Source organism: Lagenorhynchus albirostris, chromosome 20 (assembly GCF_949774975.1).
Source record: "Lagenorhynchus albirostris chromosome 20, mLagAlb1.1, whole genome shotgun sequence".
In the NCBI taxonomy this organism is placed as follows: domain Eukaryota; kingdom Metazoa; phylum Chordata; class Mammalia; order Artiodactyla; family Delphinidae; genus Lagenorhynchus; species Lagenorhynchus albirostris.
The window spans coordinates 21,255,175-21,260,174 of record NC_083114.1 but is presented as its reverse complement, the minus strand read 5'-3'; the positions used below and the strand labels follow the sequence as shown (position 1 = coordinate 21,260,174).

At 72.2% G+C, this 5,000-nt stretch overlaps 4 non-coding genes across 4 annotated transcripts; all 4 read right to left on the bottom strand.

Annotated features, from left to right (window-relative positions):
- Positions 1 to 1,401: 1,401 nt before the first annotated feature.
- On the bottom strand, positions 1,402 to 1,520 carry LOC132512219 (5S ribosomal RNA). The gene has a single exon (XR_009537953.1). It is a non-coding gene; the product is annotated as a 5S ribosomal RNA (ribosomal RNA).
- A 961-nt stretch (positions 1,521 to 2,481) lies between these two features.
- LOC132512218 (5S ribosomal RNA) lies at positions 2,482 to 2,600 on the bottom strand. Its single transcript, XR_009537952.1, has one exon. It is a non-coding gene; the product is annotated as a 5S ribosomal RNA (ribosomal RNA).
- A 936-nt stretch (positions 2,601 to 3,536) lies between these two features.
- On the bottom strand, positions 3,537 to 3,655 carry LOC132512217 (5S ribosomal RNA). The gene has a single exon (XR_009537951.1). It is a non-coding gene; the product is annotated as a 5S ribosomal RNA (ribosomal RNA).
- A 952-nt stretch (positions 3,656 to 4,607) lies between these two features.
- LOC132512216 (5S ribosomal RNA) lies at positions 4,608 to 4,726 on the bottom strand. The gene has a single exon (XR_009537950.1). It is a non-coding gene; the product is annotated as a 5S ribosomal RNA (ribosomal RNA).
- Positions 4,727 to 5,000: the final 274 nt, after the last annotated feature.

The window sequence follows — 5,000 nt, the reverse complement described above, 5'->3', positions numbered from 1 at the left end:
CGCCAGAGTCCAGGAAACATTGGTGGTCTGTGGCTTGGAAGCGCCACTCCTTCTGCCAGCCTGGGTCCCTGCGCTTGGCTTCCTGCAATAAGAAGCCAGTGTCCCCTTCTTGGCCTGAGGGTCCCTTTGGTTTAGTGGCCACAGTTCCGCCAGCAGGCCCCTCCTGGTCCTATACCATGCACTAAGTACATCTGCAGCTGCAGACTCCAAACCCCTGGTCTCTGGGCACCTCCTCTGTGTCTCAGCTGTCCCTGTCCACAGAGAGCCTCATACAAGAAGTTGCTTCCAAACTGGGAGGTTCCACATCTGGGCAGGTCCAGCTCCAGGCCCAGTGAAGGGCATGAAGAAGGCTGAGGCTCTGGACTCCAGCCAGGCCTTCAGCAGGCCTCTGAGGCCAAGGTCTTCCTAGTCTCAAGAGGGGCCAAGAGACGCAATGCGTCATTTGAACAAGTGAGTCAGCGGGCGGTGAGCGAATGAATGACCGCTCGAGGGGATGTATGCCGGCCACCGGGCCCTGTTTGACTGTCCAGCCTCAGCTTACCTGACCCTGGTTACCAGGGAATGCCACTCTGGGCCCTCCTTTTCATCCCCCTCCCTCACTGTGACCTCACCACCTGCCCCATTATGACCCAGTCTGGCTCCCAGTTAAAACTGGAGGGCAGGGGGCCCAGGCAGTCCTGGGACCAACGGCCATGGGTGAGCGAAACTACTACCGAGCCGAGCCGTTCACTGGCCCCATCCCCAGGAAATGCCAGGAGCAAGGATACTCAATTCTTCTGATCCCGGTCAGCTTCATCTTGCTCAACGTGGGGATCAACGTGGTGACTATGGTCAGGGCAGGATCTGTGCAGCGCGGTTGGGGGAGCCCTGGGGTCTTGAAGGGGCTGAGGTGGGAGGGCTGCTGGGGTGTGACCGGACAAGGGTTGGATTTCAGGGCTCACCCTGCTCCCGGCCTCCCCCCTCCCCTTCTTCCCTCAACTCTGGAGGCATCTGAAGAGATTCTTGCGGGCACTTTTCAATCGTATTTTCCACAAAGGTGAGTGGGCGCCGGCGTGGGTTCAGGGGATGTGGGCCTGTCCCCTTTCTTCTATCCCTGCCTTGATTCTCAGCCCCTCAGGAACCCAGGCCCTGACCCATCTCGCCTTTCCCCACAGACAAGCAAGCCAGCTGTGTAGGCAGCCATCGCATGTGCATGCGCTGCTCCGTGGATCCCAAGAACCTGTGCTCAAGAGTTTCTTCCCGCTTCTGCCATCGCCCAAGCTTCCTGCTCGGGCAGGCAAACCACCTTGACTACTGCCTGCAGCGGGGCTCGGCGGGGGCGGAGCCGGCTGCCCCCCACCCCCACCCCCCTCCCCCGCCGCGGGCGAGTGAAGGAGAAGGCGGGCGGAGCGGGAGGCAAAAAGCCTACAGCACCCGGTATTCCCAGGCGGTCTCCCATCCAAGTACTAACCAGGCCCGACCCTGCTTAGCTTCCGAGATCAGACGAGATCGGGCGCGTTCAGGGTGGTATGGCCGTAGACGGGGGCGGGGGCCGCGGGCTGCCTCTTGAGGCCCACTTTCGCTGGCGCTGGCGCCTTAACGCCAGCCCGGCGGCCGGCCCGCCCCGGCAGGGCCCCCTCGCCCGCCCAGGCAGGGGGAACGGAGGTCTCGGGTATCGGGCGGCGGCGGAGGGTTTGGCGACCACCTCCCAGCCCAGGGCGGCCGTGACCCAGCAAACCTTTCGGCGCTTGGCGCCCCGCCCAAGATCCCGCACGTCGCTCACAGGCACGTGGCCCCGGAGGCTTCAGGGCCCGGGGCCCGCGGTCCCTTGGGCCTCGGCCCTGCCCGCCCACGCGGCGCTAGGCCCTGCCCGCCCACGCGGCGCTAGGCGCAGCCCGGCCGCAGCCCGGGCCGGCCCTCCTGCCCGACAGCAGCTGGCCCGAAGCCACTGGGAGCCACCATTGAGTCGCCACGGCCCCTCAGCCCCGGCCAGGCCACCCTTGCCCCCACAGCCCCCGCCGAGCTCAGGACCCCGCCCCTGGTGGCCGGCAGGCCCGGGGAAGCGGCCCCTGCCCTCGATCCCGCTCCCGCACCCGGCCGCGGTGACACGCCAGAGGGGCGGGGTGGTGTGGGGGGGGGCTTTTGTCGGAGGGAGCTGTGGAGGGACACACCGGCACACAGGTGGCGGCGCCGGGGCTGGGCGCCGGTGGGGGCGGCCAGGTGCAGGTCGAGGGGCTCGCGGGCCGAAAGGACGGCAACTGGGCCCGCGGCGGAGTCTGAGTCCGGGCCAGCCGCCCCAGGAGCGTCTGGGGTGCGGCTGCCTTCCAGGGCCGCCTTCTGGCCGCCTGGCCGGCCGGGCCGGCGGGGAGCGCCCCCGCCGGCGCGCGCCGTGGTGGGAGGGGCCTGAGGAGGCGGGGCCTGCAGCGGGGCCCGGCGGGGGCGGTGCCGGCGGCCCCCGCCGCGGGCGAGTGAAGGAGAAGGCGGGCGGAGCGGGAGGCAAAAAGCCTACAGCACCCGGTATTCCCAGGCGGTCTCCCATCCAAGTACTAACCAGGCCCGACCCTGCTTAGCTTCCGAGATCAGACGAGATCGGGCGCGTTCAGGGTGGTATGGCCGTAGACGGGGGCGGGGGCCGCGGGCTGCCTCTTGAGGCCCACTTTCGCTGGCGCTGGCGCCTTAACGCCAGCCCGGCGGCCGGCCCGCCCCGGCAGGGCCCCCTCGCCCGCCCAGGCAGGGGGAACGGAGGTCTCGGGTATCGGGCGGCGGCGGAGGGTTTGGCGACCACCTCCCAGCCCAGGGCGGCCGTGACCCAGCAAACCCTTCGGCGCTTGGCGCCCCGCCCAAGATCCCGCACGTCGCTCACAGGCACGTGGCCCCGGAGGCTTCAGGGCCCGGGGCCCGCGGTCCCTTGGGCCTCGGCCCTGCCCGCCCACGCGGCGCTAGGCGCAGCCCGGCCGCAGCCCGGGCCGGCCCTCCTGCCCGACAGCAGCTGGCCCGAAGCCACTGGGAGCCACCATTGAGTCGCCACGGCCCCTCAGCCCCGGCCAGGCCACCCTTGCCCCCACAGCCCCCGCCGAGCTCAGGACCCCGCCCCTGGTGGCCGGCAGGCCCGGGGAAGCGGCCCCTGCCCTCGATCCCGCTCCCGCACCCGGCCGCGGTGACACGCCAGAGGGGCGGGGTGGTGTGGGGGGGGGCTTTTGTCGGAGGGAGCTGTGGAGGGACACACCGGCACACAGGTGGCGGCGCCGGGGCTGGGCGCCGGTGGGGGCGGCCAGGTGCAGGTCGAGGGGCTCGCGGGCCGAAAGGACGGCAACTGGGCCCGCGGCGGAGTCTGAGTCCGGGCCAGCCGCCCCAGGAGCGTCTGGGGTGCGGCTGCCTTCCAGGGCCGCCTTCTGGCCGCCTGGCCGGCCGGGCCGGCGGGGAGCGCCCCCGCCGGCGCGCGCCGTGGTGGGAGGGGCCTGAGGAGGCGGGGCCTGCAGCGGGGCCCGGCGGGGGCGGTGCCGGCGGCCCCCGCCGCGGGCGAGTGAAGGAGAAGGCGGGCGGAGCGGGAGGCAAAAAGCCTACAGCACCCGGTATTCCCAGGCGGTCTCCCATCCAAGTACTAACCAGGCCCGACCCTGCTTAGCTTCCGAGATCAGACGAGATCGGGCGCGTTCAGGGTGGTATGGCCGTAGACGGGGGCGGGGGCCGCGGGCTGCCTCTTGAGGCCCACTTTCGCTGGCGCTGGCGCCTTAACGCCAGCCCGGCGGCCGGCCCGCCCCGGCAGGGCCCCCTCGCCCGCCCAGGCAGGGGGAACGGAGGTCTCGGGTATCGGGCGGCGGCGGAGGGTTTGGCGACCACCTCCCAGCCCAGGGCGGCCGTGACCCAGCAAACCCTTCGGCGCTTGGCGCCCCGCCCAAGATCCCGCACGTCGCTCACAGGCACGTGGCCCCGGAGGCTTCAGGGCCCGGGGCCCGCGGTCCCTTGGGCCTCGGCCCTGCCCGCCCACGCGGCGCTAGGCGCAGCCCGGCCGCAGCCCGGGCCGGCCCTCCTGCCCGACAGCAGCTGGCCCGAAGCCACTGGGAGCCACCATTGAGTCGCCACGGCCCCTCAGCCCCGGCCAGGCCACCCTTGCCCCCACAGCCCCCGCCGAGCTCAGGACCCCGCCCCTGGTGGCCGGCAGGCCCGGGGAAGCGGCCCCTGCCCTCGATCCCGCTCCCGCACCCGGCCGCGGTGACACGCCAGAGGGGCGGGGTGGTGGGGGGGGGGGCTTCTGTCGGAGGGAGCTGTGGAGGGACACACCGGCACACAGGTGGCGGCGCCGGGGCTGGGCGCCGGTGGGGGCGGCCAGGTGCAGGTCGAGGGGCTCGCGGGCCGAAAGGACGGCAACTGGGCCCGCGGCGGAGTCTGAGTCCGGGCCAGCCGCCCCAGGAGCGTCTGGGGTGCGGCTGCCTTCCAGGGCCGCCTTCTGGCCGCCTGGCCGGCCGGGCCGGCGGGGAGCGCCCCCGCCGGCGCGCGCCGTGGTGGGAGGGGCCTGAGGAGGCGGGGCCTGCAGCGGGGCCCGGCGGGGGCGGTGCCCGGCGGGGGCGGTGCCGGCGGCCCCCGCCGCGGGCGAGTGAAGGAGAAGGCGGGCGGAGCGGGAGGCAAAAAGCCTACAGCACCCGGTATTCCCAGGCGGTCTCCCATCCAAGTACTAACCAGGCCCGACCCTGCTTAGCTTCCGAGATCAGACGAGATCGGGCGCGTTCAGGGTGGTATGGCCGTAGACGGGGGCAGGGGCCGCGGGCTGCCTCTTGAGGCCCACTTTCGCTGGCGCTGGCGCCTTAACGCCAGCCCGGCGGCCGGCCCGCCCCGGCAGGGCCCCCTCGCCCGCCCAGGCAGGGGGAACGGAGGTCTCGGGTATCGGGCGGCGGCGGAGGGTTTGGCGACCACCTCCCAGCCCAGGGCGGCCGTGACCCAGCAAACCCTTCGGCGCTTGGCGCCCCGCCCAAGATCCCGCACGTCGCTCACAGGCACGTGGCCCCGGAGGCTTCAGGGCCCGG